Source organism: Schistocerca serialis, chromosome 12, assembly GCF_023864345.2.
Source record: "Schistocerca serialis cubense isolate TAMUIC-IGC-003099 chromosome 12, iqSchSeri2.2, whole genome shotgun sequence".
In the NCBI taxonomy this organism is placed as follows: domain Eukaryota; kingdom Metazoa; phylum Arthropoda; class Insecta; order Orthoptera; family Acrididae; genus Schistocerca; species Schistocerca serialis.
The window spans coordinates 126,055,704-126,081,659 of record NC_064649.1 but is presented as its reverse complement, the minus strand read 5'-3'; the positions used below and the strand labels follow the sequence as shown (position 1 = coordinate 126,081,659).

The 25,956-nt window shown below is 46.1% G+C and overlaps 1 protein-coding gene across 1 annotated transcript in view; it reads left to right on the top strand.

Moving 5' to 3' along the window:
• Nucleotides 1–25,956, top strand: part of LOC126427994 (spidroin-2-like) — a 63,413-nt gene that overhangs the window by 27,432 nt on the left and 10,025 nt on the right. The gene's annotated exons all lie outside the window — the stretch shown is intronic.

The window sequence follows — 25,956 nt, the reverse complement described above, 5'->3', positions numbered from 1 at the left end:
TTACGAGACCATAATATAGAGATTCACCAATGTAAAGCCATGCCCACTGGGCGGAATTTCTCATGTGTTATTGTTGTAGGTTATAGTATTTGTGTGTTTAGGTTATAGAATTTATCGGAATAAATAAGATAGTGAATAGAAAAAGATTGGTGGCCTTTGCTTCGAATTGTATGTTGTCATGATATTCAGAATTTATAATGTGTGCGCCATTCATATTCAGTCCGATAGCCACGTGTTGATAAAAGCCGTTAAATAAAAAAAAAAAAAAGAAAATATAGTATTGCCAGTGCGTAGTGAACAGTCAGAGTTCTGTATACTACTGATAGTCAGATGTGCGTTTCCGTTGCGTATTATTAATACAGGAGGATAATTTGTAACTTAATTGTGAGTACGAGAGCTCATGTTACTCGATAAATAAGAATGAATCCACTCGCTTGGCAGACCACTCATCTTGCACGCCTGACTGCTTGATGCCACAGTATGAGCAAAACACGTGGGTGCCTCTCAATAACAATAATTTAAGGTTGAAATATAAATAAAATTTTTTTGTTTTTTAAGAAGAATATAAAAAGAAGATAGGATAGATGAGAGATTTGTTAGTACCATCACCTGATTGACGGTGAATACCTCGGAATGATTTCTTCGAGCCGTTGGCCGCCAGTCACACACACACACACACACACACACACACACACACACACACACACACACACGAATGGTTATTAGTAGAGAAATAATGTTGCTTATCCTATTTGTTACTAATCCTATGTATTAACTACTTTAGGTGCCCATCCATGTACAGCATTTGGTGTTTTCTTGGCTAGATTGCCAGCACTTCTGCTTATTTACTGTCACGTCTCAGCTTCCTCCTCCTGTTCCTCCTCATTGTCACTATTTTCGTGTCACCGTCGGTATCGCTGTGCATTCTCTGGAGATTTCTGTTACGCTGCACATAGGCATGTCTGTGATGTCGTGTCCGCATATACTCTTCATGTGTTGTTTTTGAAATACTGATTGTCAGTGCGTTTAATTGTGCCCATTGTTCTTCGTCTCTTATTGCTGTGTATATATCTATGTCTGTATCTGTGTAATTTAAGTGTAGTGTATGTCTATTGTTCGCGTATTGCCCGCAGAAAAGAGAGTGTGTTCTGGGGAACCTTCTTCCCCGCATGTGTATGTAGGTGTCTGCCTCAGACCCCACGCGGTTTAAGTGGGTGGGATAAGGTCCGTGTCTGGTTAAGAAATGTACCATACCGCGGCTGGGATCGATATGTCTCATTCTCAACCGCTCCCTTATGTTAGGGAGGAAGTCGTGCAGTCTACGTCCCTTATCACTTACATCCCACTCACCTTGCCATGCAGCCAAACGCCAACGTTTAAGGTGACGTATCGTCTCTATGGCCACACCGGTTATTGTGTGTACCTTATCTAGCCTCCGCACCTTTAACCAGTACCTTGCAGCTCTGTATTTGATCGTGGTATCTATGGGGCATATTCCGAGCACCACACACAGTGCATCCGCTGAGGTGGTACTGGAGGCTCCAGATAGCCTAAGTAGGACACTTTTCTGCCCTCGTCTGACCGATGCTTTGTTAGTGGCCACGTTCAGTCTATGTGCCCACGTGCTAGCGGCAAAGCTGAGTACTGATTCGAAGAGCGCACAGTGGCCTGTATGTATGACTGGTTGAGGTAGTCTGTACTGTTTTGAATTTAGCCTCACCAGTTTGTGGAGAATTTTTTCTGCTTTGTCTGTTGTTAGCCTTATGTGTTCGTGGAAATTCAATTTTTCATCAATGTGTACCCCAAGATAGCGCGTAATGCGTGCTCGTTTGATGTTTGTGTCCCCAATTTTAACCGCAGGATTCCTTTGGAGTGATCCTTTCAGTAAAGTGTATGTTGTTTTGTTTTCGGCTATCCTGAGTTTGTTGTTGTGACACCACTGAGTAATTGTTTGTAGTAATCGACTGGCTTTCTCTTCTAACTGGGCTCTGTTGTTTGCAGTGCCTACAACTAATAGGTCATCTGCGTAGGCGACAATACCGTCTGACCTGTCATCCCCATCCAGAAGCTGTAGGATGGGATCGATTGCTATGTCCCAGAAGATGGGGCCGCAGATCGACCCATGAGGAGAGCCTCTGGCAATTCTTTTAATTACTTTCCGGCTGTCCATCTGTCATTCGACTACTCGGTCTTTACAGTAGTCTAGAAAACTGTTGTACAGTGATTGCGGTACCTCCAGATGTCTTAGCCTCTGAAACAGTGCTGGCCACCAAAGATTATCAAATGCTCCGGCAATGTCAATCATTATTACCATGGCGTATTTCTGTTTTGTGGTGTTAACTACAGGGCTATTACAAATGATTGAAGTGATTTCATAAATACACTGTAGCTCCATTCATTGACATACGGTCACGACACACTACAGATACGTAGAAAAACTCATAAAGTTTTGTTCGACTGAAGCCGCACTTCACGTTTCTGCCGCCAGAGCGCTCGAGCGCGCAGTGAGACAAAATGGCGACAGGAGCCGAGAAAGCGGATGTCGTGCTTGAAATGCACTCACATCAGTCAGTCATAACAGTGCAACGACACTTCAGAACGAAGTTCAACAAAGATCCACCAACTGATAACTCCATTCGGCGATGGTATGCGCAGTTTAAAGATTCTGGATGCCTCTGTAAGGGGAAATCAACGGGTCGGCCTGCAGTGGGCGAAGAAACGGTTGAACGCGTGCGGGCAAGTTTCACGCGTAGCCCGCGGAAGTCGACGAATAAAGCAAGCAGGGAGCTAAACGTACCACAGCGGACGGTTTGGAAAATCTTACGGAAAAGGCTAAAGCAGAAGTCTTACCGTTTACAATTGCTACAAGCCCTGACACCCGATGACAAAGACAAACGCTTTGAATTTTCGGCGCGGTTGCAACAGCTCACGGAAGAGGATGCGTTCAGTGCGAAACTTGTTTTCAGTGATGAAGCAACATTTTTTCTTAATGGTGAAGTGAACAGACACAATGTGCGGATCTGGGCGGTAGAGAATCCTCACGCATTCCTGCAGCAAATTCGCAATTCACGAAAAGTTAACGTGTTTAGTGCAATCTCACAGTTTAAAGTTTACGGCCTCTTTTTCTTCTGCGAAAAAAAACGTCACAGGACACGTGTATCTGGACATGCTGGAAAATTGGCTCATGCCACAACTGGAGACCGACAGCGCCGACTTCATCTTTCAACAGGATGGTGTTCCACCGCACAGGAGATTGGAAAACCGATGGATCGGTCGTGGTGGAGATCATGATCAGCAATTCATGTCATGGCCTCCACGCTCTCCCGACTTAACCCCATGCGATTTCTTTCAGTGGGGTTACGTGAAAGATTCAGTGTTTCAAACCTCCTCTACCAAGAAACGTGCCAGAACTGCGAGCTCGCATCAACGATGCTTTCGAACTCATTGATGGGGACGTGCTGCGCCGAGTGTGGGAGGAACTTGATTATCGGCTTGATGTCTGCCGAATCACTAAAGGGGCACATATCGAACATTTGTGAATGCCTAAAAAAACTTTTTGAGTTTTTGTATGTGTGTGCAAAGCATTGTGAAAATATCTCAAATAATAAAGTTATTGTAGAGCTGTGAAATCGCTTCAATCATTTGTAATAACGCTGTATGTGCAGGGCTTGGTTGATGGCATCATCTATTGATCTGCCAGATCTGAAGCCGAACTGGTGGTGGCTCATACCTCTGAAGGTATCATTGTTTTTTTCTCGTGGGCGTATTGTTGACAACTACAGTTTGCCACTTCGGTGCGAGACACTTAACACCGTGATGGCCCGCCGCTGCCGGTGTTTTATTGTCCGCGCCGCGCGCCCCGTAAGGTTTTAATTGCGGCGCGGTAAGCCGTGCATCGCGCCCCGAGGAGTGATCTGCGGATTTGAGGCGGACGGCCCGGGTAATCCTGAGGAGCCTCTGGACCTGGGCGCCGGCCGCCCGCGCGCTGTCTTCGCCACCTGCAGCCCGGCCGCCTCCGCGCGGTCCGGCAAATCCCACGGCCCTCCGTGCCGGCGCATAATGTCCGCGGATCGCCGCCGCCTTCCCTTCCCTCTCCTCTCCTCTACTTCCCAATGCTCCCTCTTATTCCCTCTGCCGGGGCCCTCGCATCCACTAGCAGGATCCGGCGATCCCTTCCTGTCTGCCCCGCGCGCTCGTCTCCTTGTCTACATCGCAACCCTTTGTTCTTCCACGTGGCGATATTTATGCCACGCGATGTCCGACCGTAAGTCTCCGTGTATCGAACCCGCACTACCCTATGTTACCCTACTGGCGATTAAAAATGCTACACCAAGAAGAAATGCAGATGACAAACGGGTATTCATTGGACAAATATATTATACTACAACTGACACGCAATTTGGGTGCATAGATCCTGAGAAATCACTACCCAGAACAGCCACCTCTGGCCGTAATAACGGCCTTGATACGCCTGGGCATTGAGTCAGAACTTGGATGGCGTGTACAGGTATAGCTGCCCATGCAGCTTCAACACCATACCACAGTTCATCAGGAGTATTGTGACGAGCCAGTTGCTCGGCCACCATTGACCAGACGTTTTCAGTTGGTGAGAGACCTGGAGAATGTGCTGGCCAGGGCAGCAGTCCAACGTTTCCTGTATCCAGAAAGGCCCGCACAGGACCTGCAACATGCGGTCATGCATTATCCTGCTGAAATGTAGGGTTTCGCAGGGATCGAGTGAAGGGTCGTAACACATCTGAAATGTAACGTCCACAGTTCAAAGTGCCGTCAGTGCGAACAAGAGGTGACCGAGACGTGTAACCAGTGGCACCCCATACCACCACGCCGGGTGATACGCCAGTATGGCGATGAAAATACACGCGATGCCACCAAACACGGATGCGACAATCATGATGCTATAAACAGAACCTGGATTTATCCGAAAAATGACGTTTTGCCATTCGTGCAACCAGGTTCGTCGTTGAGTACACCATCGCAGGCGCTCCTGTCTGTGATGCAGCGTCAAGGGTAACCGCAGCCACGGTCTCCGAGCTGATAGTCCATGCTGCTGCAAACGTCGTCGAACTGTTCGTACACATGGTTGTTGTCTTGCAAACGTCCCCATCTGTTGACTCAGGGATCGAAACGTGGCTGCACGATCCGTTACAGCCATGCGGATAAGATGCCTGTCATCTCGACTGCTAGTGATACGAGGCCGTTGGGATCCTGTACGGCGTTCCGTATTACCCTCCTGAACCCGCCGATTTCATTGGATCTCGACCAACACGAGCAGCAATGTCGCGATACGATAAACCGCAATCGCGATAGGCTACAATCCGACCTTTATCAAATTCGGAAACGTGATGCTACGCATTTCTCCTCCTTACACGAGGCATCACAACAATGTTTCACCAGGCAACGCCTGTCAACTGCTGTTGGCGTATGAGAAATCGGTTGGAAACTTTCCTCGTGTCAGGACGTTGCAGGTGTGGCCCCCGGCGCCAGCCTTGTCCAGATGCTCTGAAAATGCTAATCATTTGCATATGGTGTATCTGACGACGTGCTATAGAAAAGAGAAGGGGAGGAATCGTACGCGATCCACACTCGAGAGTAGCGTCGAAAATGTCTAGCACGCCACAACACCCAAATGGGAAAGTCGCGAAGTTTTTCTTGTTGCGTTTTTACAGTATAGGTGGAGGAATTCGTCACTAAATTCGTAGATCATTTTAGGGGTAAACACTGAGGTGATCAAAATAATGACAGACATCCTAATACCGTATCGGACCTACTTTCGCTCGGCTTGTTGCAGATACCGGACGTGGCATAGACTCAACAAGTCGTCGGAAGTCCCCTGATTTTGTGGACGAACAGATCTTTCGATTATGCCCCACAAATGGGATTCGTGTCGGGCGATACGGGTGCCAAATTACTGGCTCGAACAGTCTAGAATGTAAAACTTCCTTGCAGATTATAACTGTGTGCCGGACCGAGACTCGAACTTGGGACCTTTGCCTTTCGCGAGCAAGTGCTCTACCTTGTCTCTTGCCCGCGAAAGGCAAAGATCCCAAGTTCGAGTCTCGGTCCGGAACACAGTTTTAATCTGCCAGGAAGTTTCATATCAGTGCACACTCCGCTGCAGAATGAAAATCTCATTACAGTCCAGAATGTATTTCAAACCAGTTGGGAGCAATAGTGATCCAGTGGCATGACACTGTTGTTTGGGAATGTCTGCAGATGGTCTCAAAGTAGTCTAACGTAACCATTTCCAGTGAATGATCGGTTCAGTTGGACCATAGGACCCATGTAACCACAGTCCACATCACTATCGAGCCACACCAGCTTGTACAGTGCCTTGCTGACAACTTGGGTTCAAGGTTTCGTGCGGCCTGCGCCACACTCGAACCATATTGTCACCTCTTATCTCCTGCCTCGGGCATGGATGTGTGTGATGTCCTTTAGGTTAGTTAGGTTTAAGTTGTTCTAAGTTCGAGGGGACTGATGACCTTAGATGTTGAGTCCCATAGTGCTCAGAGCCATTTGAACCATTTGTCACCTCTCATCAACTCCACACACGTCAGTGACGCCTTAATGCTTTCTGGAAATTTAAAAGGCAGTCTATCTTCACACTGGCCCGTGGCATGACCGTGACAGTGTAAAACCGTGCTCCCGCCAACACTGCTCCGTGATTGCCGCACGGTCAGGTTGTTGTGTTTTCGGCAGTAGTCAATCATCATAAAAATAAATGACGAAAATCTATGGAATTACGGGGTAACTATTCAGTGTTGTACGATCTATCCTATACCAAATATGTGGACACACAGCTGAAGAATACACTCTGGACCGAGCGAGGTGGCGCAGTGGTTAGACACTGGACTCGCAATCGGGAGGACGACGGTTCAATCCCGCGTCCGGCCATCCTGATTTAGGTTTTCCGTGATTTCCCTAAAATCGCTCCAGGCAAATGCCGGGATGGTTCCTTTCAAAGGGCACGGCCGACTTCCTTCCCCGTCCTTCCCTAATCCGATGAGACCGATGACCTCGCTGTCTGGTCTCCTTCCCCGAAACAACCAACCAACCAATACACTCTGGTATGAAATGGGAGCAGTAAAAGAAACCATAGAAAAATTTGGAGTAGGAATTAAAGTTCAGGGAGTAGAAATAAAAACTTGAAAATCAGTCAGAGACAAGAAAGGACTTAAAAGAGCAGGTAAACGGAATGCACAGTGTCTTGAAAGGAGAGTGTAAGACATCAGAAAAAGCAAGACAAAAATAATGGAATGTAATCGAATTAAATCGGGTGATGCTGAGGGAATTAGATTAGGAAATGAGACACTTAAAGCAGTAGATGAGTCTTGCTATTGGGGTAGCAAAATAACTGATAATGGTCGAAGTAGAGAGGATGTGAAATGTAGGCTTGAATTGGCAAGAAAAACGTTTCTGAGCAAGAGAAATTTCTTAACTTCGAGTATAAATGGAAGTGTTAGAAAGTCTTTTCTGAAGGTATTTCTATGGAGTGTAGCCATGTATGGAAGTGAAATGGGGGCGATAAAAATAGATAGAAAGAGAATAGAAGCCTTTGAAATGTGGCGCTACATAAGAACGCTGAAGATTAGATGGGTGGGTCACGCAGCTAATGAGGTGGACTGAATCGAATAGACTAGAAAAGAAATTTGTGGCTCAACCTGACTAGAAGAAGGGATCGCTTGATATGAGATAATGTGAGACATCAAGGGATCGCGATTTTAGTACTGGAGAGAAGTGTGGCAAATAAAAATCCTAGAGGGAGCCAAAGAAATGAATACAGTAAGCAGAGGCAGAGGTATACAATGTCCCAAAAAATACTAACAAGCTTTAGTGACAGGTTCCTTACACCAAAACAAGAAAAAAAAACTAGTAAACAAGGTCACTTGGTCATCTTCGATAGTATGAAACAGATCTCTTCCACTCTATGGACTTATCCTTCCATGTTTTGCGAGGAGGTAGTACCGACCAGAAGGAGGAAAAACTGGTAAACGGGGGGTCTAAAATGTAGAACTTCTGTTTATTAGTCATATTTTTTTTACAGCCGATATTCGGAGATGGAGAGGGGTTTCCAGGGCAACTAGCGTGCAGAACTGCATCAAAGCTGTCTTCGAAGTGAAGACCGCAACAACAACAAGTACATATGTGTATGTTCCAGATTTTACATTAATGTATAAAAGCAACTAGGTAAGACGTTGTTGTCTGTGACTGTTGGCTATAGCCGCAACATTTATTTTTCATATGCCCCGATATCAGTAGCAATATAGTTAGACTGAGCGTCTACTAGAGGCAACAAAGGTTTGGAAAATGTCTTTTTGTAATTGAAGAACAAAGATTCGGTGTTCGAATAGCAACGTGTGTCCCGCCGAAAATGCTCCTATCAGGTTCGGAAAATTGACACATTCCGTTAAAGCCCTTGGCGATGTTCTTCCACATTTTTTCTGTCAGAGTAGGCATCAATTCGTGGATCACATCGCCTGTAATTATCTTTCAGATTGAAACTTCCTGGCAGATTAAAATTGTGTGCCCGACCGAGACTCGAACTCGGTACCTTTGCCTTTCGCGGGCAAGTGCTCTACCATCTGAGCTACCGAAGCACGACTCACGCCCGGTCCTCACAGCCTTATTTCTGCCAGTATCTCGTCTCCTACCTTCCAAACTTTACAGAAGTTGGTAGAGCACTTGCGAAAGGCAAAGGTTCCGATTTCGAGTTTCGGTCGAGCACATAGTTTTAATCTGCCAGGAAGTTTCATATCAGCGCACACTCCGCTGCGGAGTGAAAATCTCATCCTGGAAACATCCTCCAGGCTGTGGCTTAGCCATGTCTCCGCAATATCCTTTCTTTCAGGAGTGCTAGTCCTGCAATGTTCGCAGGAGAGCTTCTGTAAAGTTTGGAAGGTAGGAGACGAGATACTGCCAGAAGTAAAGCTGTGAGGACCAGGCGTGAGTCGTGCTTCGGTAGCTCAGATGGCAGAGCACTTGCCCGCGAAAGGCAAAGGTCCCGAGTTCGAGTCTCGGTCCGGCACACAGTTTTAATCTGCCAGGAAGTTTCATGTCAGCGCACACTCCGCTGCAGAGTGAAAATCTCATTCTGGATCTTTCAGATTGCTCGTACGACCTTGTGAACCGTACTATGCCCTATGTGATAGCTAAATGAAATAGTGTGTAGCTCATTTCAAGTAGGCAAATATGTGAAAAACGGTAGACAATAGTGACATAACCGTTTCCATAAGAGCATGCAAAAATTTGACGGGACATAGAGGATGCTCCACTGAACGAGAGAACAATTGAGATAGGGAACCTGGGGTCGACGAAGCCAGGTTAAGGAGATACGGAAATAAACTTGACTACCGGTTTGTTTAGCATTGCTGCTTTCATGCTTATTTACAGTTACCATGCGTACTATTTTACACGTACTGTGCTGTTTATTTGCATGTACATTCTTTACTTCGCTCTGGAAGGTGAGAGGCACCCACATGCCTTGCTCATACTGTGGCATCAAGCAGTCAGGCCTGCAAGATGAGTGGTCTGCCAAGCGAGTGGATTCATTCTTATTTATCGAGTAATATGAACTCTCGTACTCTCAATTAAGTTACAAATTATCCTCCAGTATGACTAATACGCAACGGAAACGCACTTCTGACTATCAGTAATTTACAGAACGCTGACTGTTCACTACGCACTGGCAATACCACATCTTTTTTTTTTTTTTTTTTTTATTTAACAGCTTTTATCAACACGTGGCCATCGCACTGAATATGAGTGGCGCACACATTATAAATTCTGGATATCATGACAACATACAATTCGAAGGAAAAGGCCACCAGTCTTTTTCTAGTCACTATCTTATTTATTCCGATAAATTCTATAACCTAGACACACAAATTCTATAACCTACAACAATAACACATGAGAAATTCTGCCCAGTGGGCATGGCTTTACATTGGTGATTCTCTACCTTATGGTCTCGTAATTATTTAACGCTACAGTGCACTTTCTGGATAGGATGGTGGATCTTTTATTATACTTCAAACTTCGACTCTCACAATCACCATCATCACGAAACTTCCCTCCAGATCGAGCGATACAGAAGGAACAAGCATAACCCATTAATCTTTTGAAACTACCTTGCTACTCTCCCATGCAAACCACACATACTTAAATTACATGACATACACCACACTACAACATGAAATACAACACAGGGAATAGTCACAACATTATCACTTTCAGCTTTCCCACTTCAGTTAATATTTATCCCAGTTTCACACGACACTGCCCCACTTCGTAGTTCTATTTTCCTACTATGAACTCTGGAGATATATGCACGTCTTCCTGCGCAATGCAAGCCAAGCGGCGTTGCTGGATAGACGGCTGACTCACCTTGCTTCTCTCTCAGAGTATTATAGTTTGAATCAAGCATCACACGGAAACATATCACGCAAAGTAATATTAAGAACATATTCATCACACACGCGAGTCCTCAACTGATACCATGGACGAGTACTTCTCTTTATCCTTTGTCTCATACACAGATTGAGACTCACGCAGTACTCACCACGTGGAAGTACTCGTCTCTAATTTCAAGTCCTGCACACGCAATTTCTTAAATATTTCAACTTATAGTACACACGCTAGTAATTCAGCTTAACTTAAGTATTTCAACTTATTGCTACACGTGGTTTCATTGTGACCGTTGGTCACTTCCGAAGATTACTACGATCCCATTAATATTACCTGCCTGACATTTAATTCTCCCCACAAAAGTTCCTGAAATAGAGAAATTATTATTTCAAACTACTCTTAAATATTCCACATGCATACCATGTCTCCACTCTTTTGTCTTTACGGAGCACAACTAAGACAGTTCTTAACAGGACAAGATCCAGCGGCAGAGTGCTGAAACATGGCCGTTCTTCAGGTCCTCTTGCACCTCTGCTGAAGTGGGGGAGCACCTTGCTACCGTATTGGTCAGCCACATTTCAGGCGCTCAAAGCTCAGGTAAGTTTCATCTCTTTGGTTCCACCAAAGGTGGCCAAAGGATCGTCTCAAAGATGATCATATATTCAAATTCACTGTCTGCGGTTAGCAGATGACCATACATTCATTCATTTCACAGATCTCACCAAACTGGATGTAGGGATTTATTTTGTGGGAGTGCACATGTGATCAATTAAATAAATAAATTGTCATTCTTTCCCACACTGGTATCCGGCTTCGCTGTATTAATTGAAATTGAGTTATTTTACAAAAAGAATGTGTTGTTCTGACAAAAATAATGAAGTATGTTGTACCTATTTTCAATGTCAGGCGGTACTGTACCCTTTCAAAGGTAATGCAGGTTTTGTTTAATTTACTTTTCCATAATGTAGCTCCGTTGCATCGTATTTACACTGTCCCATGAAGAATGTGCTGTGAATCAACGACAGATCCGCTCATTCCTCAGTGTTATTCAGAGGCGTACAGTACAACACGATGGAGCAGTATCAGTACAATATTTCGTGGTCGCTGGATTTGAAGGGGAAGTCCTATTCTACGAGGTCGCCTGACCTGAATACCTTCCATCATTTTCTGTGGGGGTATCTTAAGTCTCTTGTGTATGAGATTCCAGTGGATACAGACATGGAATTAGTCGCCATAATTGTGACAGCCTGTGATGTGATCCGAAACACACCAGGGATATTTGTCAGGATGCGTCAAAATCTTGTTCTCCGATGTCATGCTCGCACTGAGTTTAATGGTTGTCAGTTTCAGCACATTTTGCAAGACACAGTACAAATGCTGCGTTCATAGTGCCAATGATGGTATTTGCAGTTAACTAATGTAATGAAAAAGTACACAGTAATGTGATTTTATTCCTATTATCTCCTTAAGGGAAGCAGTGGTTGCGAAGGAAGTGAGACAGCGTTGTAGCCTCTCCCCGATGTTAATCAACCTGTATATTGAGCAAGCAGTAAAGGAAACAAAAGAAAAATTCGGAGTAGGTATTAAAATCCATGGAGAAGAAATAAAAACCTTGCGGTTCCTCGATGACATTGTATGCTGAAGATTAGATGGGTAGATCGCATAACTAATGAGGAAGTAGTGAATAGAATTGGGGAGAAGAGGAGCTTGTGGCACAACTGGACTAGAAGGAAGGGATCGGTTGGTAGGACATATTCTGAGACACCGAGGGATCACCAATTTAGCATTGGAGGGCAGTGTGGAGGGTAAAAATCGTAGAGGGAGACCAAGAGATGAATACAATAAGCAGATTCAGAAGGATGTAGGTTGCAGTAAGTACTGGGAGATGAAGAAGCTTGCACAGGATAGAGTAGCATGGAGAACTGCATCAAGCCAGTCTCAGGACTGAAGATCGCAACAACAACATCTCCTTAATCTGGCTTCTCCGACCCCAGGTTCCCTACCACAAATTGTTCAGTGGATCATCCCCAATGTCCTGTTAAATTTTTGCACCATTTTACGAAAGCACCCTATACACTAACTAAACTGAAGCAAACGGCGAGCCTTTCTCTTGGAGTCATGGCTTTCCTCGAGTGCGGGTAACCCTTTTTTAAATGAACTTCTTGTTCAGTAATAAGCTGAATGAAATTGCTGACATTCTGAAATGTCCAAAAAACTTTGCTCCGTCGTCGACCAGTTCGCTGTACAAAGTGTCAGATTCACCTTCTGTTGCTCTATTTTTCCACGCCTGATGAACCCACTTTCGTTTTTTTAGTTGTTTTTCGACTTGTTCATCCAAAATCACGACCGAGTGGGATGGCGCAGTGGTTAGCACACTGGACTCGCATTCGGTAGGACGACGGTTCAACCCCCGTCCGTCCACCCTGAATTAGGTCTTCACGATTTCCCTAAAATTCTTCAGGCAAATGCCGGGATGGTTCCTTTGAAAAGGCAAGGCCAACTTCGTTCCCCATCCCTCCATAATCCAGTCGAACCGATGAACTCGTTGTTTGGTGCCCTGCCCCCAAACAACCCAACCAACCAGAATCACAGCAATTAACACTAGAGCTTAGTCCAAGAACTTCACCAAGCTCATTGTCACACTCCGGAAGAAGCGCTGACCATTGTGAATAGGGTCCGCAGCTCGCGGTCTAGTGGTTAGCTTTGCTGCCTCTGGATCACGGGGTCCCAGGTTCGATTCCCGGCCGAGTTGGGGATTTTCTCTGCTCTGGGACTGCGTGTTTGTGTTGTCCTCACCATTTCATCATCATCGTGACAGTGGTTAGATTGGACTGTGAACAAAATTGGACTGTTTAGAAATTGGGACTTTGTTTGGGTGCTGATGACCCCGCAGTTGAGTGCCCCATATACCAAACATCATCATCATCACCACCACCATCGTGAATAGACGTCTCTGTGGCATCACGGTCGGTCATTCACTAGTAGTCACATTCTCTGTCACGTCACTGACGGGTGTGAAGCGGTCTTAGCCTGTGCCCACAGCTCACTGGGTTTCAATAATGTCGCGAAACATGGTATCTCGCCTTACGATGAGGGACAGACCATCCACGGGGAAACGTACGACTTCCGCAGTGTGTTTTTGTCGCAGTAGAGGATCTGGGCATTTACGGGGAGACGCGGGACAGTATTTCTGGCAGCGGCTCAGCCGTCACGTTCACGTTCACCGGTTCGCGTCGGCTCGCGCCGGCCGTCTGATTTGTGGCCGACAGCTTTTCCAAGGCCTGTCGCCGCCTCTTACTCCTGCTCCGCACTCCGCCCGGGGGTCCAATTAACGTACCTGAGCGCGATAGCAGCGCCGCGTGAAATACTGCGTCAGCAGCAGAGTGCGTGAGTGGGTGCGTGGCGGAGGGTGGTTGCGAGGCTGGCTGCCGCAGGGGGGCCGACACGGGAAAGCCACAGCGTGGCGCTCCATAAATTTCTGGCGCGACACCGAAAACAGCTAGGGACGTGTCGCCTCAGCGCGAGGTGGGCCGTGTCGCGTGGTGGGGGTGGTGGGTGGGGAGGGGAGGAGAGGGGAGGGGGGGAGGCAGCTGTCACAATCCAGTGCGGGGGAGGGAAGGGGTCCGTCTACGTCGCCAAGCCAAAGTCTCCTGCTATCCGCAGTCGGTATCCCAATTACCACCACCCGGCTTGATGAACGAGTTATCATTTAATAAGAAAGAACCACCTTTCCTGAATTTCTCGTGACACGAACGTAAAGATAATGTGCGAACTGCGAGTAGGAATCGCGCACTGAGGGAACTCCGCCCGAACAGGCCATGAAGGCCGAACGGTACCGACCGGCCGCCGTGTCATCCTCATCCCACAGCTGTCACTGGATGAGGGTATGTAGCGGCATGTGGTCAGCACACCGCTCTCCCGACCGTATGTTAGTTTAAGAGATAGATATTACTTCTCAGTTTTGCCTTGCGGGGGCTGAGTGCACGCCGCTTCCCAAAAGCGCTCGGCAGAGTGGATGGTCACCCATCCAAGTGCTAGCCCAACCCGACAGCACTTAACTTCGGTGATCTGACAGGAACCAATGTTACCACTCCCAAAAGCGCTCGGCAGAGTGGATGGTCACCCATCCAAGTGCTAGCCCAACCCGACAGCACTTAACTTCGGTGATCTGACAGGAACCAATGTTACCACTCGGCAAGGACGCTGGCATATAGATACCGGGTGATCAAAAAGTCAGTATAAATTTGAAAACTGAATAAATCACGGAATAATGTAGACAGAGAGGTGCAAATTGACACACATGCTTGGAATGACATTCGGTTTTATTAGAACAAAAAAAAAAAAAATACAAAAATTCAAAAAATGTTCGACAGACGGCGCTTCAACTGAGCAGAATAGCAGTAATTAGCATAACAAAGCAAGACAAAGCAAAGATGATGTTCTTTACAGGTGATGCTCAATATGTCCACCATCATTCCTCAACAATAGGTGCAGTCGAGGAATAGTGTTGTGAACAACACTGTAAAGCATGTCCGGAGTCGGATGTTGTCTTTCAGTATCCCTAGAGATGTCGGTCGATCATGATACAATTGCGACATCACGTAACCCTAAAGCCAATAATCGCACGGACTGAGGTCTGGGGACCTGGGAGGCCAAGCATGACGAAACTGACGGCTGAGCACACGATCACCACCAAACGACGCGCGCAAGAGATCTTCCACGCGTCTAGCAATATGGGGGTGGAGCGCCATCCTGCATAAACATCGTACGTTCCAGCAGGTGTTTATCAGTCAGGCTGGGGATGATGCAATTCTGTTACATATCGACGTACTTCTCACCCGTCACGGTAGCAGTTACTGACGTTTTGCTGTCCAGCGTCATCTGTCGGACATTTGGTGAACTTTGTTTTTGTTTTTTTTTCTAATAAAATCCCGTGTCATTCCAAGCGTGTGCGTCAATTTTTACCTCTCTATCTACATTATTCCATGGTTTATTAAGTTTTCAAATTTATACTGACTTTATGATCACCCGGTATATATCTCTCTCTCGCTCTCTCCCCCGGTATATATATATGTATATACCGGGGCAGAGAGAGAGAGAGAGAGAGAGACGGGCATTGTGAGTGATGAGAAAGCAGTGCTGTAGTCAACAGCTAATGTATTCTTATGACCTGCATTCATCACTTCTGTTCATCAGGTGACATTGACATACGTGATAAATTCAGATCACCAGCATATATTATATCAGTTGTTGAATACTCCACACTGTATGCTAATGGTTTCTCATGGTGCACAGTGTCAGCCTTTTACTTGTCTTGTATATGTACTTGTATCCTGTATTGCGACAACTGGTCTGTGAGACCAGAAATACGTATTGTCGACGATGACACATGTCACGGACAGGTCAGACATATTTTAACTTCCCAGTATGCAATTGAGAATTGGTTCAAATAGCTCTAAGCACTATGGGACTTAACATCTGAGGTCATCAGTCCCCTAGAACTTAGAACTACTTAAACCTAACTAACCTAAGGACATCACACACAGCCATGCGCGAGGCAGGATTCGAACCTGCGACCGTAGCAGTCGCGCGGTTCCAGACTGAAGTGCCTATAATTGCTCAGCCACTGCGGCTGGCACCTTTCTATAGAATTTCCTGCTTTCATAGGAGTTACTCAGTGATTAATGTCCTGCAAGTGTCTTTCGAGAGAGCCTCTCTTCTTTGCTTTCAGAATCCGCTTTTCAACACGCCTTTTTTCTCTGCAGTCATCCACAAGCGTTCTTGATCTTCTGGCTTGCATCTCTTCACATGCTTCATTGTTTATTCTTGTTACCCTCGGGCAATCTTCATCATACCATCAATTCCTTCTGGGCTGTTGTTCTATACCAGTCACTTCCTTTGCAACAGACTGTCTTTGTTCCACTGCTCATTCAAGTTATGAGTATAGTTCTGCAGAATTCCTGTCAGTCTATTGTTCAAAATAAATAGCTAGGTGTTCAGCCTTCGAAAGATCCTAAAGTTATGAAGACATTATACGTATTTTGTATGTCTCCTTTAACTCCATGTGCATTTGAAATTCCCCCTCTAAATTTTGCTGTGTGGGGGAATGATCAGAGTTCACATTAGCAGCTTTGAAACTACGGCAGTCTAGTAATCAGAACCATCCCTGGTATCTATTTGTACGTCATCAGTTTGGATCCTAGTATTGTTGTGGGTGACACCACGGTCATTTCATGTATGTACTTAACTTGAAACCACATGCTAGAAACTGTGATAGTAAATGAAGCTACAAAATTTTACAAACGGTGTCAGTTGTTACTGCTCTCTTTATGGTTCCTGTATTTATAGGTGGTAGGGAGAAGACCCACTCCTGCCCTACTTTTTTTTACGATTTTTACCCTCTACGCTGCCCTCCAATGCTAAATTTGTGACCCCTTGATGCCTCAGAACATGTCTTACCAACCGGTCTCTTCTTCTTGTCAAGTTCTGCCACAAACTCCTCCCCAATTTTATTCAGTACCTCCTCATTAGTTATGTGATCTACCCATCTAATCTTCAGCATTCTTCTGTAGCACCACATTTCGAAAGCTTCTATTCTCTTCTTGTCCAAAGTATTTACCGTCCATGTTTCACTTCCATACATGGCTACACTCCATACAAATACTTTCAGAAACGACTTCCTGACACTTAAATCTATACTCGATATTAACAAATTTCTCTTCTTCAGAAACGCTTTCCTTGCCATTGCCAGTCTACATTTGATATCCTCTCTACTTCGACCATCATCAGTTATTTTGCTCCCCAAATAGCAAAACTCCTTTACTACTTTAAGCGTCTCATTTCGTAATCTAATTCCCTCAGCATCACCCGACTTAATTCGACTACATTCCATTATCCTCGTTTTCCTTTTGTTGATGTTCATCTTATATCCTCCTCCTTTCAAGACACTATCCATTCCGTTCAACTGCTCTTCCAGGTCCTTTGCTGTCTCTGACTGAATTACAATGTCATCGGCGAACCTCACAGTTTTTATTTCTTCTCCATGGATTTTAATGCCTAATCCGAACTTTTCTTTTGTTTCCTTTACTGCTTGATCAATATACAGATTGAATAACATCGGGTATAGGCCACAACCGTGTCTCACTCCCTTCCCAACCACTGCTTCCCTTTCATGTCCCTCGACTCCTATAACTGCCATCTGGTTCCTTTACAAATTGTAAATAGCCTTTCGCTCCCTGTATTTTACCCGTGACACATTCAGAATTTGAAAGAGAGTATTCCAGTCAACATTGTCAAAAGCTTTCTCTAAGTCTACCAATGCTAAAAATATAAGTTTGCCTTTCCTTAATCTTTATTCTAAGATAAGCCGTAGACTTATTGCTTCAAATACTATCACTAGTTATCCAGTGTGTTCACTATTGTGGCCGCTGCAGTGCATAGGTCGCTGCTGTTTATGGAAAGCAGACTGTCCAGGCCATCTTACCTCTTGCAAAGCCATGATCCCCACTTTGCATGTTTTCACTATTTCCGTCAGACTTCCAGGGGCTCGAATTCTGTATAACATCTGTACTTTCCACGATCCAATTCCCATAATCATCAGCACGGAGGTGAGAGACGGAAGTCTGTAGTTTAGATGCCCATAAATGAGCGAGGATACTGACCGAGGTATTGCTGAAGGTATCTGTTGAAAAAAGGAGACAGACGCCGGAACCGTGAACAATATCAGCCAATATGACGTTCCACGATCCAGTTGTCATATTCCTTGTAACTTGCCTTGAGGTCCAACCGGCTGTATTTGCTTGAGCTTCCTTAATAAGACTTCCCTGATGCACTAAGCTAAGGTTGGGCACTCAGTGTTCCATAGAGTTGTTCAAGTTTTCGGGATTCATTAATTTGGAAATGAGAGACGGAACTGCGTAGGAGACGCTAAGTGACCTTCACTTTCCTAAAGTCTGTAGTTTAGACACCCAAAAATGTGCGGAGATATTGACCGAGGTATTGCTGAAGGTATCTGATCAGAAAAGCACTCTAACAGTGGAACCGGGAAAAATATCGGCCAATACGACGTTAGTTCCACTCTTCAATGGCTGTCTCTAGAGTGACACGCTTTTTCCACGCTGCCGCTGTCTCTGTAGTGCTTGTTGCGTGCACACTTTGCAGTCGCCGCTCTCCGCTCACCTAACAGGGGAACTTTGCGGCCGCACGCGTGACGTCACACCACATCGCACTGAGGGCTCTCGGCCGGAGACCGCACGCCAGCGACGCGCACATCGACGGGCCCCCGGCAGCGACAGCCGGTGTAATGTCGCCGTGCAGGGCCCTTCAAAAAACATCGCCCCTGTCGCTACAACGGCACCCATCCCCTCTCTCAACATTTATTTATTCCACCCCCGCACACCACCGCCACCACCCCTTCACATGTGAACCAGCCCCTCCCTCCCCCCTCCCACCAAAAAAAAGAAAACTAGTACAAAAACATGGCACACGGCGCGTGCGGGCGCGGCCGAAAAGTGGCCCGGTGCGCGGGGGCGGGTGCTTCAAACAGCGCCAAAGCGAAAAACAAACGCAAATTTTATTCGTTGACAAGCCCCGGGGGCGGTTGTAGCTGTCTGCGCGCCCGGTGCCCCGACAACACACTTCCTATTACAATAAACACGCATCCAGGCCAGAGCCGCGCCGCGATGCGCCGAAATATATAATTTACCTTTTTTTATTTTCTTGTTTTATTTGCGACCGGTTTTGCCCGCCGACAATGCCACAATCGCGGCCCGTATGGCGCCAACGCGATGGCTTCGCGGTCCAGTAAACAGCGGACACGGCTTCGGAACTGCAGGGTCCCCTCGTCCCTCTGCTGTGCCGTCATGTGAAATGTTTCGCGGCGACAGGATTGTCGGTAGGGAACATTTCTCCTTACACCCTTCTCGCCACAAAATAAAAACGTCAACCACATTTGATCCTGATTGAAAACAGCCGGGGTGGCCGAGCGGTTCTAGGCGCTACAGTATGGAGCAGCGCGACCGCTACGGTCGCAGGTTCGAATCCTGCCTCGGGCATGGATGTATGTGATGTCCTTAGGTTAGTTAGCTTTAAGTAGTTCTAAGTCTAGGGGACTGATGACCTCAGATGTTAAGTCCAATAGCGCTCAGAGCCATTTGAACCATCTGAAAACTGCCGGGCCGTTGTGAGAGGTCCATGACTAGGTGTTTTTTGCTCACGCGCTGTCTGCGATATGTAAGCTATAAGAGAATCTCAGACCAAAGAGCGGTGTTGGCTGCAGTAGGAACTGTATGGCAGTAGGAGTAGGTAGTAGCTAGCAGTCTGGTGTATGGAGTTGGCTGGGCCGCTCGTGGGGAGCTATGGCGGTGCCTGAGCGATGTAGTATAAGGTAAAAGCAGCCTCACGTATATATACTATTGTTATACCATGTCTCATGTAAACGTTTTAAGAAAATCTCGTAATAATAATCTTTCTCATAAAGAGTAACTTTTGACAATCATTCATTTCAATTTAAAGAATTTACTGATTTCTCCAATCCATGGTCATCCCGATTATTGTAAAGAAAAATCAGTTGTTTCTTTTTATACATGACAAATCTATCGGCCAGCATTGCACTGGGTTGTGCCAGAAAAATTTCTTATAGGAGCAGATCTATATTGCGTTATCCGGCGACCGACGGCCGAGGTGGCCGAGCGGTTCTAGGCGCTACAGTCCGGAACCGCGGGACTGCTACGGTCGCAGGTTCGAATCCTACCTCGGGCATGCATGTGTGTGATGTCCTTAGATTAGTTAGGTTTAAGTAGTTCTGAGTTCTAGGGGACTGATGACTTAAGATATCAAGTCCCATAGTGCTCAGAGCCATTTTTATCCGGCGACCTTATTGAGGTAAGAATTTTCATTTTTATTCAGAATGAATTTTCAAGGCCGTGACGCAGCACTGCTGACGTCCAAAATTTACCAGTTTAAATTCACAGCCAATTATAGAAAGTTTATAAGTGAGCAGCAATTTCATTGAGAGGTTAATCACATTGTATTATTGGTAGGTTACGGAATTTATCTGTTGGTAGGTTACGCTAAATGTGAATGCTATATACGTAATTATATTTTTTTTTATCTGTTGGGAGGTTACACCGTGCTGTAAGCAGCTGCAGAATAAACAGGTCACAAGCCGCACTCGTTGATACCAAAGGTATGAGTAACGTTTCAGTTGCAACATCTTTAATAACGAAAGCTTGGAGGTACTTGGAGGCTATCTGATTCAAGGTATTACGTGTTTTGACAGTAGGGAGGCAGTAACTACAGAATATATCAGTCAGGAGAGGTAACTGGCTTTGAATTTAGCCTAGTAATTGGATGCAAAAAAAAAAAAAATGATTCAAATGGCTCTAAGCACTATGGGGCTTAACATCTGAGGTCATCAGTTTCCTAGACTTATGACTGCTTAAACCTAACTAACCTAAGGACATCACACACATTCATGCCCGAGGCAGGATTCGAACCTGCGACCGTAGCACCCGCGCTGTCGTGATGCAAGAGCCGTGAATTGTCTCACGGCATTACAGGCCGTTTCCTTCTCATATTTTCTCACAGGCATCGATTAACAGTTTAAGGGCTTATTTCAGTAGTGGTACAAGTCCATTTTTAGAATGAGATTTTCACTGAGCAGCGGAGTGTGCGCTGGTATGAAACTTCCTGGCAGATTAGAACTATGTGCCGGACAGAGACTCGAACTCGGGACCCTCGTCTTTCTCGGGCAAGTGCTCTACAAACTGAGCTACCCAAGCACGACAAGATAGGGACGTAGGAGACGAGGTACTGGCAGAAGTAAAGCTGTGGGGACGGGGCGTGAGTCGTGCTTGGATAGCTCAGTTGGTGTCAGAGGGTTAGATGGCCCTCTGCAATAAAAAAACTGAGTTAATGGCTCAACGACGAACTGAAACGGGTGTCTTGCGACGTCCGCACAGAGCAGATGCAAAAAAAAAAAAAAACGGAATAAGATTTTTAAAAAAAGTTGGTAGAGCACTTGCCCGGGAAAGGCAAATGTCCCGAGTTCGAGTCTCGGTCAGGCACACAATTTTAATCTGCCAGGAATTTTCGAGTCCAGTTTTGTTCATTTTGAGATACAGAGTCTTAAAATTAAATGAGCGCTGCAAAATCTGCAGTTAAGATCCCAGAAGTATTCAAGCATATGGCTTCCTGCTAGAGATGAACCTTTCTTTCTGTTTGTTTGGATCATTAATTTCAGAAGCATTATAGGCAGAAATGTGGAGGTAATGTACTTGTACCACTATTGAAATAAGCCAATCAATTTGTCTCTGTAGCACGAGTTCATGATGAATTATTGCTACAAAGTCAAAGAAAATTATCAGCACGTCTTTGACATTTGACCTGACCTGGAATACCTTCCCCCACCCATTGCGAAGATTGAACCTTGGTCTCAACATCACAACCGTAGACCCATGTCTCATATCCAGTTATGATTCTCTTAAGGAACACCTCGTCCTCATTTGCACGATCCAAAAGCTCTTCACAGTTTGCGACGCGAAGGTCTTTGTGATCTCGACTCGTGAACCACGGGAGGAACTCGGCAGCAAAACCATGCATTCCACGATGCTGTGTCAGGACTTCGTGTCACGATCCAACTGACATGTTGCGTTCTTCTGCAGTCCCTCGGACAGTCAGCCTTCGATCGTCACGCACAGCTTCGTTGTCGTTCCTAGCATGAGCGTCGGCGTTCTGAATGAGGCTCTTCTTTAGCTTCCGTCCGGCCATTTTTAAACCGTCTGAACCGTTCGTAACAACGAGTATGGTTAAGGCACTCATGACCGCAGGCTTTCTGCATGAATTGGTGTGCCTCTGTAAAGGTTTTTTGAAGTTCAAAATGGTTCAAATGGCTCTGAGCACTATGGGACTCCTGAGGTCATTAGACCCCCAGTACTTAGAACTAGTTAAACCTAACCAACCTAAGGACATCACGCACATCCATGCCCGAGGCAGGATTCGAACCTGCGACCGTAGCGGTCTCGCGGTTCCAGACTGCAGCGCCTAGAACCGCACGGCCACTTCGGCCGGCTTTTGAAGTTCCCCCTAAACTTTAATGCAGACGCGTTGCTCCTCTAATACTGCCATCTCTAAATTCGCATTCCCGGCAGGGTCAAGGATTTTCACCTGCCTCGAGATGACTGGCTGTTTGTCTTGTCCTCATCATTTCATCATCATTCATGAAAATGGACCAAATAAAGGTCAATCTTTAAGAACTATAACACAGATCCGCAATCCTGGATCGAGCACGCCAACTAAGTGGTGCTAACACCACACGCAAGTCCACGAAAGGGACGCTTAGTAGAGCGCAGAGCAGCACCAGTAGCAAAGCATCGCCTATAGGCATGGCGTCTGGTGCCCACGAATATGCCGTCATGTCACCGAGCCAGAAGATCGCTGCAATTGACGAGCTATTAAATGGCATTGGGGCAGAATTAAAGGCCAAACACGTATCGAGTAGAGTACTGAATACGATAAGGAATAAAATATTCCCTTTGGCTTTCCAACTCAAGTCATCAGAAGCAAAGGTCGAGCTGCTGCAACAGCACACTCCGCTCATTACCTAATTGGATAGTGCCTGACTACCTCTAGGTTAAGCAAGTTAAGTGCTTTGCACTATTCCTGCGTTTCCTAATATGTGTTTGAGTGGGCCTATCGTGTATGTAGGTCCTATTTTGTGATGAGCATTTTATGTTAGTTAATAGTCGTTACTGTAGTGGTTTTTACTGCCGTAGCAGGTCGGGCCATCTTGTGGTGCCCCTTCTATGTATCTGGTTCCCGAAGTTCGAGACTAGTCTGTTCTCTGACTGCTGTGATTTCTCATAGAAAAATTGAGCGGTCTGTCTTATTCTTTCCTTTATTGGCTGCACTCCAGTGGTGGTATGCAACTCCCTATTGGGAAAATCACGCGGGAGTTTCATGACCATCCTAAGCACTCTACCCTGGAGGCCCTGTAATCTCCGGATGTGGCAGTCTGCCGCGTTGCCCCACACTACTGCCGCATACTCCATCACCGGCCTTATAAGGGCGAGAAACAGCGTAATGCCGCAGCGTGTGGGTAGGGTTGTCTTCGGGTTCAGGATTGGGTATAGCGCTCTCAATCTGCCATAGGCTTTACCCACAATGTCCCTTATGTGTGGTCCCCACGTGAGGCTCCTATCCAGGGTCACCCCAAGGTATTTCGCAGTGCGGGTCCATGTGATGGGGCCTCCCATGATCCGCACCGGCTGTAGGTCGTTGGGGATTCTTTTCCTCGTAATAATGATTGCCTGGCTTTTGCTGGCATTGTATTTCAGGCGTCACTTTGTGGCCCATGTACTTAGAGCTTCACATGCCGTCTGCAGGCGGCGGCGCATGAGGTTCACGTTCGCGCTAGAACAAAGATCTACTGCGCGAACTTCAACACTCAGCTGACCCAGTGAAGGACCTTTAAAATTGAGTCTCTCACAGAACAAGTCAACAAACTCGAGAAAGACAATAGAACACTCGCTGAAATAAACCAAGATCTCAGGGACCAAATTAGGGAACTGACAGGAAAGCTTACTGAACAGGCACAGCAACCGGCCAAGACACTAACATACGCTGCGGCACTCTCCACCGCACCCAAAGAACATAAACGCATTGAGGTGGCAAAAGCCAAGCAGGCATCTACTCTCTTCATAAAGCCTACCAACAACCAAGACAGCCGGCCTGGGTGGCCGAGCGGTTCCAGGCGCTGCAGTCTGACGCCGCGCGACCGCTACGGTCCCAGGTTCGGATCCTGCCTCGGGCATGGATGTGTGTGATGTCCTTAGGTTAGTTAGGTTTAAGCAGTTCTAAGTTCTAGGGGACTGATGACATCAGAAGTTAAGTCCCTTAGTGCTCAGAGCCATTTGAACCATTTTGAACAACCAAGACACGAAAACAATAAAACAAACGTTGACAAAAAACATGAATCCAAGACGAGACAACCTACACATTAAGTCAATAAGAAACACGAAGACAGCTGTGATTGTCGAAGCAGCAACACAGGAGGACTGTAGGAAAATAATAGAAAAGGCGAAAGATATTGAGAATATCGCGTGTGAGGGGCCCAGAAAGCGGCAACCTTTGGTGGTAGTCTATCGAGTGACAGACACTATCTCGGATAGAGAATTTCTTGAGTGTCTATACGACCAAAATCTCAGTGACGATTTCACAAAAGACGAATTCGACAAAGACGTTAAAATCAGATTCCGCACAGGGCCCAAAGGAAAGGGATACAACCATCAAGTGTTGGAAGTCACACCCAGAATTTATTGGTACCTCACCAAAAAAGGAAGGGTGTACATAGACTTCCAGTCTCTATCTGTCAAAGACTTCACGTCAGTGAGCCAGTGTTACAACTGTTGCGACCTTGGCCATACAACCAAAGCCTGCGCAGACACAGGTACGACCTGTTCAAGGTGTGGTAAAAAGGGCCACAAACGCGCGGACTGTCGAGCATCAGAGCCCATCGATTGCATCCCGTGCAGGAACAGAAACCGAATTTGCAATAAGAGCAGGGGTGGCGTCTGCCAGACCTACAAACAGCTGCTTGATAGACTAATTGACAGTACTGACTATGGCGACTGAACATGCTCCATAAATCAATCCCTGAAAAAACAAGATCATACAAGTCACCATCCACCAGGCACCGAAACCATCTACGTGCAATACTCTGGCGTAAGAGGCAAAAACTATTACCTGACAACTACCCCCAACAATGGTCACATTCCAGGCTTGATAAACAATGCAAACCTGGAGGACAGCCATCACGCAATCACTGAATACATAGACGACCTAACACTCACAGGACAAATGTCACCAGTAGCCGCCAAACTAATCAAAAGACAAAGAATGTACTGGATGATATTCCAGACGACCCTTATGAACAGGATACACGAAGTCGAAGACGAACTACTGAGAATAGACATGATAACCCCAAATCCTGATACCGACACACCAGAAAACCATACCACACATGACCAACCAAAGCAACTGCACAAAACAGCGTTGCTAACGAGTCAAGATCACCCATCCACTCCAGCACAACGACGCACATACGACACTACAAAATGCGAAGGACGTATCAAACCAATCATATTCATACAAGGTGAGACCTTGAACCCAACGATGCTAAACACAACCGTAACTCAAGCAAGCACAACTGGAGCCCAAACGGAAACCACGGACAAATCAGACACCCCAGACTGTAATCAAATCAAACGCAAAGTAACTCTGACTCACTGACAGAGATTGTAGTGTTCATAACAATGATATTCTAAACTGTAATACCGACCTCGAACGGGCCACAGCACCGGCAGACACCACGAATGCCACAAAAAAAGCCGCAGCAACAACCGCAACAAAAGTCTGCGGAGGGTTTGGCAATAGAGGCGACAGTGCGCATAACATGTTACGTCTGTCACAGATATTGTAGACGAGCAGTCAAGTGCTTGGGGAGGCAAAGCTGGAGGAATCTTGACTTCAGCT